Raw genomic sequence first — 14,588 nt, forward strand, 5'->3', positions numbered from 1 at the left:
GATGCATTTTGCACTCAGTGTTAAACATTAACAGAAAGTGTAGCATAAAACATTTATGACTTTATCAACAATTAGGAAGCAGTTACAGAAGATATAGTCTTGTGTGTATGTGTTTGTATTTGCGTGTTTTAGAGAACGGTTTTGTATAATCATTAGGAGGCTACGCAAACTGCAACACTGGGCATTTTCCCACACAGTCTTCCATCATCCAACACACGCAAACACAGACTAGCTTTCAAGAAGATGATTAAGTCTCCTACTACGATTGCATGGTATATTGTTTCAACAGTGATGCTGCAATCCACATATGCATATGAAATAGTAGCATCACAGAATGTGTGTTGGCCAGGAACACAGATTAACTCCTGCAACACCTTAACATGGAGCAATACAGCAGAATGATCAATCTCCAAGAAGTTCCTTGTAGATTACATACAGCTGAGTTTATTTAGATTTAAACAATATTTGTCATGCAGACTTTTCCTTTAATCTTTTTATCAGAAAACAGAGTTGCCAGTGTGCTACATTCAGGCTCTGCAAGCACACAGCAAAATGATCAGGGAACAGAAAAACAACACAGAAAAGGACATTTGGATGCAAAAGAAACACAGCCGGCTGGAAAGGTGAGTTAACATATTTGTCCAATATGAGTGACACAAGAGCCCCCAATTGATCAGACTCATTTCTCTCAGAAAAACAAGAAATAAAACAACTGTCTCTGCTAAGCAGCCAATTCTGTCTGGCCCACCTGTGGTTCCCACCCTGTGGTGAAAGGGATTGGGCCTCTGCTATGCTAGTCTCCCCAGTCTCCCAGCAACAGCTGAGTGGGAACCTCTCTGCAGCCTTCTCCCTTCCTGGTTCAGCAGGGCACTGAGAAAAGGGCTACAGTTCTGCTTTTGAGATTACGTTTAAGCAGAAAAAGAAAATATTGCAGTGTTGTGCCTTTTTTTTTCTTCTTTATTTCCCAGTATCAGGCAGTCCCAGCTACTGCATGCCTTAACCTCACCCTGAGGTACTGAGTGGGAGAGATAGAACCACATTGGTGGGGGAGTGTGGATGACCAGGAGGAGAATATGGCAAAAAGTTAAGCTGAATGAAGAGAATTTATGAAAAAATAAATATACAGCATACACGAGTTTGCTGTTGCTGTTGCAATGACCTTTACTGCACTAAAACTCAATGGGGGCCTTTAGCTGCTTCCATTTATCACTGTTAAGGACTGAAAGAAATTGTAGAGAGGAGAGTGAGAACTTTTTCTGCAAGAAAAAGTTGGAGAACTACTGATTTAAACCAATTATCCTCATGATTTTCAAAAGCAACCTCACATTTGGACTGTATAAACATTTATGTCTCTACAATATAACTTACAAATATGCACACACACACACACACACACACACACGCACACACACACCCACACACACATACTACATACAGCTGCTATAATTTGGAGCCCTTCCAAATGAGAACAGGTTTGCTTCTGTGCTTCCTGCCTCACAGTAAAGTGGGAGTGGGAGTGGAAAAGGTGCCTACCCAAAATGCTGAAAAGGTTGAGGAACTGAGGTGTTTGGGGTGGGGTGGGGGGGGGGGGGCAAAACTATCCAGTCAGCTGATGAGACTTGTTAGCCTTGTGCTAATTGCTCCCATGCATAAATACTGCGCACACACAAAACACACTAAAACAGACATGTAAGACTAGAAACTCAAAAAGCCAGAAAAACTCACATCAAAGTGAAGAAAAAAACAAGCTTTGTGCTTTCTGTAACAATAACCAAAATAAGAAAGCCCAACGGTTGTTTTGCATTGTTTTGTTGTTTATTGTTACATTTTCTTTTCACAAGGTTTATTTATAACGCTGCATGCATCATTTTGCAGTGCTGCCCTTGGGGGGCCAGGGCGTGTGTTTATCTTGGTATCACTCATCAATCATTTTCCTTGCTGGATCTCAGGGGCCAGTGGAAAGGGAGGAGAAGGAGGAGATGGGGTCCCCACAGTCCCCGCTCTGTGGCCCCTGACAGCACCTTCTAATGAGAGACGCCACTCATACAGTGACATGCTCACTCCTTGCTGATCTCACTCGCTCCCTTTCCTCCTCCCTTCCTCTCTCCACAGCTCCTTTCTTCTTGCCGTCAGTCAGCTCAAGCTGTGCACCAGGGAATATCTTTGTCTTATCCCTTGCATGGACTCCTTTTCCGTACCCCCCCCCCTCTTGCTTTGTCTGTCTCAGGATCCCTCTCCTCCCTCTTCCCTGCTGTGATCCCCTGTCTTGTTTAGTGCTTAGCATACTTTGCAAACATTATTAAACAGACATTTTTATTGGTCAGCTTGAAGAAGTGGAACTCTTCAAAGGTTGTAAAGGATGCCCACAGTATACATTCTGTTCAAGTTTACAGCACACCACCCAAAGTGGAGGTGTGATCATAAATGGATTGTTGCAAACACTACAAATACTCCAGATTTGCATCCCAAATTGCTTAAAGGTACTCAGAGGACACAGTTTGGATGCCAAGTTCAGCACTTGGGATCAATCAAGCATGGAAGTGGCTCAGTCTAAAAGTTTGATTCTCTTATTTTTGTTTCAATATCATTGGGGTTTTGTCCTTCAAAAGATACAAGGAATGTGTGCCTCTTAAAATGTAGGCCTGCATGAGACAAAAAGATGAGCATAGATGAGATAAGGCAGAAAATCAAATGACACAGGGCTATCTGATCTCCTCCAGAGCACTGGAAATTGGGGTGAGGCTTTGGTGTCAGAGGCTCCATGCCGTATTTATCGGCTCGGCGCAAAAAGTTATTCGCTCAGCTATTTTTGAGGGACTGTTAGGTAGATGCTATTTTCAATTCAAGGTGCTTTGGACCCAGAGAAAAGCACCTAAGTGCTCATTCTGGGGGTGAGGCTGAGGCTGAGACCGGTCTAAAATGCTAGCTTTGTCAACATTATATATCTACTCTCCCTTTTGATGTCTCCCTCCTCTCTAGCTCATTTCCTACCACTGTATACTTAGGCGTTTCAATTAATTTTATCAGAATTACACATATTTATACATGAGGGGGAAAAGCTAACAGCTCTGTTGTCATAGAAGCGTGAGAGGAGGCCCTCTGTCTCAGATGCCTAAATGTAGCAGATTAATATGGAAATGCAGGCCTCTGTCAAAGTGCACACGAGCTAGACAACTGCCTCTCCTTTCTCTTCTTTAAAGTTTACAGCAATAATAAGCTTTACCCTCAGGGTGGTGTTAGGCCTTGTCCAGTCCTTTAGGAATCATTCATTTACCCAGGTAATGGCATTCGCTCAATCAGATTTGTTCATATGAAAAAGTCAGAGGAGGGCAGGGGGGTTTATGAGGCTGGTGACGTGTTCAGCATGGGCAACAAAGCAAGAGCAGAGGAATCCTGAACTACAAACAGGAGAAACACGGCACACAGCTGCAGCTTTACTGTCTGGGGGCGCAAACAGAGAGGAGAAAAGAACAGGAAACACGCACAGTTACAGAAAGACAAAGTGTGAGAGATTCTCCTGTTCCAAAAATGGATTGTGTGGAAAATCCACAGCTCTGATGAATCATTCTAAAATAAAACAGGAAAAATCACATAGATTATCTCCACATATATAACTTATAATACAGCAAGTTTTAGAAGTAAGCATTCAGTTGAATTAAATGTGTTTGAGTGTAAGACAATCACAAAGGAGGCTGCACGGTGGTGTGGTGCATGTGCATGTTCTCCCCGTGTATGCGTGGGTTCTCTCCGAGTACTCCGGCTTCCTCCCACTGTCCAAAGACATACATGTTAGGTTAATTTATTACTCTGAATTCTCCCTAGGAGTGAGTGCGAGTGTGAATGGTTGTTTGTCCCCTATGTGTTGGCCCTGCGATGGACTGTTGACCTGCCCAGGGTGTACCCTGCCTCTCACCTGTTAATGCTGGGATAGGCTCTAGCTTACCCGCAACCCATAATGGACCAAGCGGTACAGAGAATGAAAAAAAAAAAAAAGCAATCACAAAGGATTTTAATTGGCATTTCAGGTTCTAATGGGAGGAATTCAGTACTGCTGGGTGTATTCTTGTCTTGTGTAGCCCACCCGCCTTACTCCCTGCGATGCTGTAAGTTTGATTAATACCATACATGCTGTGTTTCTACCCCCAGCAAGCTCAGCTAACACTGAAGGCAAGGAGAGAAGAGGAGACTAGAGGAGAGGAGATGAGATGAGATGAGAGGAAAGGAGATGAGAGTTGAGCTGGTCCTGTGGAGCTTTGAAGATCGAAGGGTGAGCTGGTTGGGGCCTGAAGTGACCCAGGAGGGAGGCGACGCCTGCTGTTCTCAATTACTTATCAGAGCCTTCAGACATCACAGCCTTTACCTAACTGCCAACAACACTCACACCTAATGCTCATCTTAACACATCTACACACAGGCACATACCTGGATGTAATGTCACACACACACCCCAGTCCTATTAAGTTTAAATGTAAGGGACAAATATGTCCCTTAGGACTCACAGTGAAGCATTATACACATAAACACACAGTGTCTAGTGGCTTTTGCTCCATGTAGGGATGACATTAATAACAAAAGAGAGTGAAAGAAAATAACTGAGAATTGCCAATCATTTTTAGCTCGTTCAGTCACAGAAAAACATACATGTTAAAGTTCTATTATGTGAGAATGCATGCACACATCTAGAGCTGTCAAAACTTTTCACACATATTTCACATGTAATGTAATTACACTACAAGCAATGCTGATCTACTAAGTGGCACATCTTCTATGAGCTATAGTGTGAGCAGAAAGGTGCTGGCATCACGCCGGGTCTATCCTGACGCATCACGTGCAATTGATGACTCGCAGATAAGCTGCTCCTTTCAGCCCTGCCAAAGCATGCATCAGGAAGTGGGGCGTTCGCTAAAACTACTTTAAATGTAAATCTGCCACGGCCTCAGGATTGAGATTCATCATCTGCACTGCTCTGAACCCCTCCGACTACCCCTGCCAGCCAGCACGCTAACGTCCAGACGCCGCAATTTGAGTTCCTTTTTGACTGCAAATGAGGCCTCAGCACCTGGTCACTGTAATGCCCACAGTTCCTCCTACGCTGGTCTACTGTGGCCTCAGACCTCAACGCTGAATGCTTAATGATAAATGGTAATTAAGTGTGTGAGGGGCAGTGTTATGTGCAAGTCAGCTGTAATAAGTTATGCAACATCTTTTTATCGTATGACATTATAATTCGCACCTACACATGTTAAATGTTTTCTATTCACTATGGACTGTCAGATACAGCTAAGGCTGCTGCAATTTTAATAAAGTAAAGAAGTTACAGATAAAAAAAAAACCAAAAAAAAAACCCAGCTAGGACTTATTCTGAAGTTAATCATTAAGTTACGTTAGCCAAACATGGTGTAACATACCGATCTCCAAGGCTGTAAATATGGAGCTCAATGTTTGTTTACCCAGTGTGTTCAACTAAATACCACAGTAATGATGAGAGGGTAGCTGGGCCCCTGGTGTTGTAATTCTGGATAGGAAGACAGATCGTGTGTCTCCCCTCTTTCTCTCAATCTATACTGCCCGCGATTGCCACAGAAATCCAGCCCCAGCACACTGCCTTCCAGCAGGAAACAGATGTTCCCCCCACACTTATCTCAATGAAAAAATCACAGACAATTTACAAAGAATATAAATTACGGTTGTAGCCACACATCAGTGTCTCTGTCTCTATAAGACCTTGTAAAGAGGATAGGGGTGAATTGGTGTGGGAGGATGGGTGAATTGTCAGGGGACAACATAAGGCGAATGGAAGCAGTAGGGGAGGAGGGTAGTGCTGCTCTTATCTGGTCCACAGCAGCCAGGCAGAACGAGAGGGTGGCTGGTGACTGGCGGTGATGCTGCGCTGATAGCACTAAGCGGGTTTCATGCACATTTCAGGGAGGCTGCCATCACTGCTCTGACTTAAAGCTCTCAGTTGCTGCCATTGGATGAGGCTAGGATGCTATTTACAAATCGCCATGTCATACACTAGTTACATCGCTCCATTCTTTGTGTCAATGCGAACACACAGAGCAGTGAAGACTAATGTGCAGCTTTGATGTACAGCTTAGGTGACAGAGAATCTGAATTCCAGTGCTTGTAAGGTTTTGACTGTGAGGACGTTTGTTATTCACTTGCAATGCACACTGTCACTGAATTTGTGTGTGTGGGAGAGTGTGTGAGCACATATAATATGTTGGCTTGAAATGTTGATGACTTTGAACTGCTCGTTCAAAAGGCTTCCACGTCGTATTTGTGGTGAATGCTTTTTCCTGTTTTCAGTCAGTTTGCATATGCTTACTTGGAAAAAGTGACAGCAGAGAAGATGATTCATACCTCACATCCTCTGTGCTAATCTACACAAATCATCCATGGTGTGTCTCAGTACATTGTAAATAAAGGTGCCATCAGAATGAAGCTTCTCCCAGCCTAGCTTCTCCTGACAACTACTTGCTGTTTGCTTTGCACAAATGTAAACTTAAGTCATGTAGCACTGCCTTATTATGACACTTTTTAAAGAAGATACTTTGTGTATTCAATAATGCATGGCCAGCAGGGAATTGCATTTTATCTCATGGGGTAGAGTTGATGTTTTAGCAGCTTATGTTCTCCGAAGGTATGAAAATACTCATGCAATTAAATTCAAGATTAACTGGGCTGCAGAAACAAAAGGTCAGGTTTTCATTATTAGTAACAACAACCTTGCTTTCTATTAAAATGAGACACAGTGGAATTTGGCCACCAAGTTCACAGTGTGGTCATGCATCTTCAAGAGTTTAATTTAGAGCACAGAATAAAAAAATTTCCATTCCTCTTTACTGGTTTGCTGCTGCAACATTCAACAAATAATTGAAATTTTATTAAAGCATTTGTGACTAGAAAAATCATGAGGTGGTGAGAAGAATAATAAACATCAGAAAATCAAAACCATAATATAAGAAACCTTAAACCTGTGTAAGTTCATTCATGGGAAAAAGCAAATATATATTTTAATATGTTATTTCAAAAAGTTACCAGCAAGCTAAAGTTATATTTACATTTTTGAAGGTGGTTCAGCATCTTAGCTCACATAGTGATCACAGGCAGATGCTGAATCCACATATGATGAATGTGCACATGTCCCAAGACACGTGGACAGATGCAGAAAGGGTCGAGGACAGATTCTCCTCCACATTATGGCTCATGCCAGACCAGGCTTATGGATCACCTGGACATAGCCCTCCTTGTCTCTGCTCCATAGCAGTCACTGCCACTGAACTTCCCCTATTGATCTCCCAGTGACAGAGCACAGCTAAGGCCAGCTATTGAACCACTTATGATTAATTCACGAATCCTGCCTTGTCCACAAAAAAGTCAAAGAACAAAGCAAAAGCTGTAAGAACAAGAGGAGAGAAAGAAGGATAAAGGTCAAAAAACTCAACTTTTTAAAGTAAGACAAAGCAACAGAATTGGAAGAGTTGCTTTATAAGCTGACCAAGCTATAAAGTCCTTCTCAGAGTCCCCTCTGTCACAAAAACCCAAGCATCGAGCCATTGTGGGTGGTGTGGGGTGGTTGGAATGGAAGAGTAATAAAAAGGGAGTGAATAGAAGGAGAGAGACAGACAGGGAAACAGGAAGAAAAAGATGAAGCTATTCTTCCTTTCCCTTCTTCTTCTTGGTCCTATTTTAGACATGAGGATAGACCGATGAGGCCGAGGGGTTGAAATTGAGCTGTAACTCTATCTGGGTGCTGGAGCGAATCAGAAAGTCTATCCCACCTTTCACCTGGGAATCACAGCTCTCTCTCTGTGCACTGTCTGGTCGCCATACCAACCAAAGCCAGGCATCACGGCTTTAATTGGAGCCCAGGGCTCAGCGGCAGCTCAGGCACAGATATAAAGTGAAGGGGAGAAGGACAGACATTAGCCATGGTTAAATGATGGTGGCCATGCAGATCAAATCGAATTTCAGGCTTTGCTTGCATTGCAGAGCTGATACGGTCTTGGGGTAGCACTAAACACATTGAAAACCGAGCTCCCTCAACTGAAATGCTTGGATTGAATTCCAGCATGAAGTATGGCTCTGGCTTTCTTCTCTGATCCCTGTATGCCGTATGGGGATTTTACAAGAGCACTGACACACTGATTCACCTCTGTAAACACAACCTGTGCCAAAATGTTGAATGAAGACAGCTTCAAGCCTACTGTGTCACCATTGGTGTCAATATAAGACAAAAAGGAATATAACATATGTAGATCAAAGAATTTAAATACATTTTTAATTATATTGTGCTGTTCATCTGACAAGGAGCTGATGTGGATAAATTTGTCTGCAAGAATGAAAAAACTCAGAGATGATTAGAGGCTATTTGCTTTAAAAAGTAAATGCAATAATTAAAATCTCAGATCTTGCTCTAAATTTTTAGCGTTAACCCTTAAAACTCACCTAGATCACTGCTATCAACAATTTGTCAACAATTTCTCAGGATCAGTTGTGTGATATTCTGTGAGGTAAACTGTGATGGATAGCTTACCCTTTAGGTGATCTACGGAGGTTTTCCAGGCATCTATATTCCATCCGTGAGATTTACAATCCAGCCCCCAAAATGTAGTATTTATTCTGAGACTCTATATGGTAAATCCACAATGAGTGATCAATGATAAAAATTTTAATCACCTTTTTATAAGAAAAAACATTGCTTTCACTACTATGTTGCTAAGAGACTTTTATTTTGACACATAAATTATAATGAAGCTACCTCCTACCAAACTTTTACACCAATTAGATAGCTTAAATAGATGGTAATGTCCAATCAAGAACAGCCAAAGATCAACACATAACAAAGAAGTTATATGTATGTCTGAAACGAACAAAAATAATGGTCCTATATAGCTGGAATAAAGCTAAGATGACGTTTTTGATACATGGTGGCGACAAATGAGCAGAGTTGGAGTAGGTTTTGTAAAGAGAGTAGGTAAGTAGTAATATAAAAAACTAAATAGAAAAAAACAGCTGGAGGAAAAAGTGAAAATATGCAAATAGTTTCTGTTGTGTGTTTGTTTTAATGCCAATTTATCCGTCCTTAAAGCAACAACTTCGAAGAATGATACGCAGATGAGAAAAGGCTTGGTCACTGTTAATCTGTGTGTTATTTCTACAAAGCACTGTTGGTACTGTTTTGTTTTTATGGTTGGCCTTCATGGTGCTATATCTATTGATCCTTATATTTTTTCAAAAAATTAGTCTGTGCTTAAAAGGGTTGAGGTTCTACATCCATTTTTACATAAAAACAACAACAAGAACAAGTGGGACCAAAAATAGCAAAAAATGGCTTGGAGTTTTCAGGGTTAATCTGTGGTGTACACTGGTTACTCCTTTGTTGTAGTCATCAGTAATTAAAATGTAATATTCAGTGGAAAGAGTTTCAGAAATACAGTAGATGTTCTATAATCAGTTCATCCATTGATCATCACAGTGAACCATGACTAACCTTTGTACAGCTGCAGGAGAGCAGTGTGTGGGACAATCAGAGAGATGCTGCCATCTAAAAAACAGATTAAAGCGCTGGGCTGGCAAAAACATCAAACTGCGGTTGTACTGGGAAGATTCCAGCTGGGGATATGTGCAACTATGTCAGTGTGGTGCACCGCATTCACAGTAAAGAGAATTCAGGCTCAAAATAAGCAAAGCAAAAACATACTGAACATTCCTTTGAAATTTTTGAAGATTAAAAGTTGACATGCATTTCCAGTAGACACTGTAGGAACCTATCAGGAGCAGACAGTCACAGTTAAATGTTTGCCACTGACCACAATACATCATGCGACTGTTGTAAATGGATGAAGGTATGTCTGTCCTAATACACACAGACACACACACACACACATTAAAAAAAAAAAAAAAACCCTTGTGAAGTTGCATAAAGACAGAAATGTAAAAATTGATAATTCTTATAATGAGCCCAGTATTTTTTTCCAGTGACCATATTTTAAAGATATTTTTTCTGAAGTGTTCTGTTGATGTTGTCCTGAGTCTGAATAATCGTTTTCACTGGAAAATGGAGGCAAGCAGAAGAAAGAAAAATGTAATGGAGGTGAGTGGTGCAAAGGTGTGTGTGTGTGTGTTTGCAACTGTATTCGTCAAGTGGTCCCACAGGTCCCAGTGCTCTTTAACACTCTATTTCTCTGGGTATGTTTGTATATGATGACCCTTGACCTGAGCCCTGACACATTTCTGACATCACTCTGCTCTGCTTCTGATGCCTCAGCTGGGGCCAGGACCTCACACACACTCGAACAGATACAAACACACACAGCGGGACTGAGAGAACCAGAGGACAACACTGTTTCTCTTCATTACTTGTACTTCGCTGATACCCAGACAATGAAGATGATAGACTATGTGTGTCCTGCCATGTTTATCTATCCCTGTCCAGCTACAGACTGCCAGCGCCATCTATATGCACATGTATACACATGAATACCCTCATAACGTTGTAAAAAAAAGGGCACGTTTCTAACCATGGACAACTCTGCCTTTTTATTTTACAAATTCAAAATACTGAAATTGAATTATTTGTTATATACTGAGTGCAGCATATGTAATAGAGTACAAATCACAACAGAGCAGATGGTGGTGTGTTGTCTATCAGTGACTTCACCATAAGTTAATAAGTAGTTTGCAGAGTACAAGCCGATATATAGGATATCAAATTTTCCAAGCCCTCAGTATCGGCATGAGGCCCAGAAATCTTATATTGGTCGGGGTGTAGTAATTCTACACAGCTTGGAGTGGATTCAACACATCTACCCAAACAGCTTGGAGAGCAGTGAACATGCACCCAAACCCTCCTCAGATGTAAGATGTGTAACCATCTGAGTTCAAAACCATTTTATCCTCAGTCTGGCACATAGCATGACGTATAAACACTTCCTGCAGCAGCATTTCCAAACCACAGCAGCCCTGTTGCACAAGCCTAGCTGACTGACTATTTTCCACATATTTGACACACTAGTGAGTGTATTACTCAGTCACCTCAGCAAGGAGATTCTAAAAGCTGGTCTGGGGAGTCTAGGCAACCAGTCCAGCAATAGTTTGCTTCTGGCTTACTGCCACATATAGTGCCTGGCAACAATGTTGAATTTAATATATGTTTTATTCATTAATATACAACCTACACTTGGTAGTAAACACAGTTTTACAACTCATCAGTTGCTATTTATTTAAAATAATTTGTATTGCAGGGTGGTGTAGGAGTCACACATGTACACACACCGTCTGCTGCTCCAGCTGGATCCCAGTTTTCCCAGTTGTTTTTCTATGCAAAATAAGAGGAAGACAGTGATTCTAGCAAAGTTTGGCATTGTAATGAACTACTTCTGGAAACAATGGTGTGAATTTACATCATCACTTAAAAAGTAGGGTAACACTCCCCAGCCTATCAGTGATGGGAAGTTTTAGCTGTGCAGGATTCTTGAATGTGTCTACATGACTCTGTGTGTGTGTGTGTGTGTGTGTGTGTGTGTGTGTGTGTGTGTGTGTGTGCATGCGTTATTAAACATGACATTTAGCCTTGTCATCCAAATTGCTCTCTGAAGGAGTAGGCAACATGGGAATACCAGTCTTTAAACCCTATGACCCCCGATCATATATACATATATACATTCATCTTTTGTGTTTGTCACTTCTCCAAAACAGTAAAGGAGCAACAATCATTTTCATGACTGTGAATTAGGCTATTTAACTGCTCAGTAGACTACTGTTAATTATTAAGACATTGTTAATTGCTGGCTTCTCTTATGGCTCTTCAGGCTCAAATAGGATAATTTAATCTTCTTTCTTAAATATAGACTATTAGGTCTGCACTCTGTCTGAGCAGCATCATCTGACCGCTGTAACATGTCGTTTGTCAGCTGTTATTCATGTCAGATCCATCAGGGGAGCCAAACCATAATACTGAAGTCATCAGAGAAGAGACAAACATAAAAGATGAATTAAGGAGACAATAGAAATCAGAAGGCGAGCCCAAAACACAGTCAAGAGTGATGAGGAAGCATTTATGCTCTCACACAGGGACTATCGGGTGGCAAGAACAACCTGGCGGATGTCAGGTCCGTCAGGTTGGCTGTGTTTATGAATAACAGGTGATGAATGACAAGTTACAGTGGTCTGATGAAGCTTCTGAGGCAGCGTGCACAAGAAATAATCTATATTAAAGAAAGAAGATTAAATGATCCTTTTTGAGCCAGAAGATCCTCAAGAGAAGCCAGCATCACATATTTTTGACATAATTAACGTCTTCTTAATAATAAGCTGTACTGAGCAGTTAATAATTCACAGTCATGAAAATGAATGGAAATTTGAGTTTATTTAATAATTACCAATACATCATATCAATCTCACTTTACAGTCTAAAGGCAAGCACCAAAACAGTAAAGCAGCAAGATACTTGATACCGTTTCTGATTACAGCTCGTTGTCTGCACTTGTAATTAATCCGTTAAAGCACCACTTTCCAACAGCATACTTCCTCTGTTAGCGTGGACATAAAGTCATTCTCAGGTGTACATGTTATGTTGAGTTGATGCTGAGAGGGAAAGGTACAGACTACAAATGCAAAAGAAACTAAGCAAAACGGCTTTAACAGGCTGTGTGCTCTCAGATCATCCCTTTTTTGTGAGGGAATGCAAAAGTATTTCGAGGGAACACAAAAGGCCAAAAAAAATAAAATAAAATAAAATAAATCCATTGGGCTCTGTCCCAAAACCACATTTACTTAAAAAAACAAACAATAAACAAACAAACAAACTAAACATAACTAAATCCCCTAAATTCACCCATGTCACTCCACTACTAATCCAGCTGCACTGGCTGCCCATCTATTACAGGGTGCATTTTAAAATTCTGGTGTTTACATATCAAGCCCTACATGACCAGGCACCTGAATACAGTACATCAGGGATCTCCTACAGCTCTACGTGCCCAGCAGGTCCCTGAGATCGAGTCATCAGGATCTGCTGGTTGTTAAACTAACACGGCTGAGGACTAAGGGGGACAGAGCCTTTGCAGCAGTGGCTCCTGTCCTCTGGAACTCCCTTCCTCTAGGCCTCAAATCTGTGGACTCCATGATCTCTTTTAAAAAGCAGCTAAAAACACATCTTTTTAAACTTGCTTTTACTTAGTTTTATTTGTTTTTATTCTCTCTGTATTATTGTTATTTGGTGTTTTATCTTGTTGTTAAGCACTTTGTGATTTTATCTTGAAAGGTGCTATATAAATAAACATTTACTTACTTACTTACTTACAAACAAACAAAAAACCTACGTTTCTCATTGTCTTTTAGGAGCAGTTTCCCATCAAAAAATCACAATTCTCTGCCCATTTGCATGGGAAAAAGAGAAATGTCGGTTCTTTTCCTTCTTTCTTAAAAGCCAGACAGAAAACGTCTCTTTATTTCAATAAACCCACTCTCTTGTGATTGATTACACTAGATGCACCGCTCAAACAGGACAAGACATGGAGAAAGAGCCTCTGCATGTGGCCTGTGAGCAAGAAGTTTGAAACAAAAAAAAACAACAACAAAGAAAAAAAAAACTAAGAAAAAACAAAACAAAAATTCCCATGACATTAAAAAAATTAATGGCATTAATCAATTTTAATAAATCATATATATATATATATATATATATATATATATATATATATATATATATATATAAATATATGCATTGTGTGTGCAACTGTGTCAGAATAGGAATGCAATGTTATTAAGGGGAAGGCCTGCCACTCATGCGTCTCCAGAGGGTGAAGAGTCCAGAAGCCATATAGGAGGAGGGAGAAGAAAAAAAGACAGACTAAGGGAAGAAACATAAAGAAACACAACTAATGACATAGAGGAAGGGAGTGGTGAAAGTGTCAAGACACCCATTGCATTGCAGGGCAGTAGCAGTAAAGACAAGCTAGTGGCCACTGTAACTTTAAGATTGCTATTAAACTCTTGCCTTACTCGTGTTTATGGTTGGCTTTGTGTGTCAGAGGAGAAGGGGATCGTAAAGCAGGGCTTTGTCTGTCTGCCATTGATTTATTTCCTTCGTTAGGGTGATGACACCGCCTGCTTATGATGTCCTAGTGCAGACTGTAATTACAGAGCACTTCTGTCTTTATTGATGTCACTTTGTTAGTTTAATTACGCTATATTGGGTTTTAGAGTCGCGGCAAGAGCAAAGCTATGATGTAGGGCAAAAATCATCAATGGAACATCTCCTTTTGAAGATGTCGGGTGCACATAGTTGGGAGATAATTATTTCATAGACAGACATATAAAGTAGACCCTGTGCATCTCAACGTCTACAAAGGCAAAGAGAAGGTAATCTAAAATTTAATGACTATTCTGTCTGCATTATGACCAAAGTCAGAGGGAGGAGGCAGTGAATGTGATGAGGACCTTAATGGAAATGAAACACCTGGGTTCAACCTTGAGAGCGACTGTTTACACTCCCAGTCCCCAGGTGCCGGGGTTGACTGAGAGTCATGGAGAACCATTGGTGTGTCTGTGAGTGAGAACAAGTGTTTGTGTATAGACTG

General features: G+C 40.9%; 1 protein-coding gene across 1 annotated transcript in view; it reads right to left on the reverse strand.

Annotated features, from left to right (window-relative positions):
• The window catches only part of camta1a (calmodulin binding transcription activator 1a), a 295,760-nt gene that overhangs the window by 117,677 nt on the left and 163,495 nt on the right, over positions 1 to 14,588 (reverse strand). The gene's annotated exons all lie outside the window — the stretch shown is intronic.

This window comes from Melanotaenia boesemani, chromosome 13 (assembly GCF_017639745.1).
Source record: "Melanotaenia boesemani isolate fMelBoe1 chromosome 13, fMelBoe1.pri, whole genome shotgun sequence".
Taxonomy (NCBI): Eukaryota; Metazoa; Chordata; class Actinopteri; order Atheriniformes; family Melanotaeniidae; genus Melanotaenia; species Melanotaenia boesemani.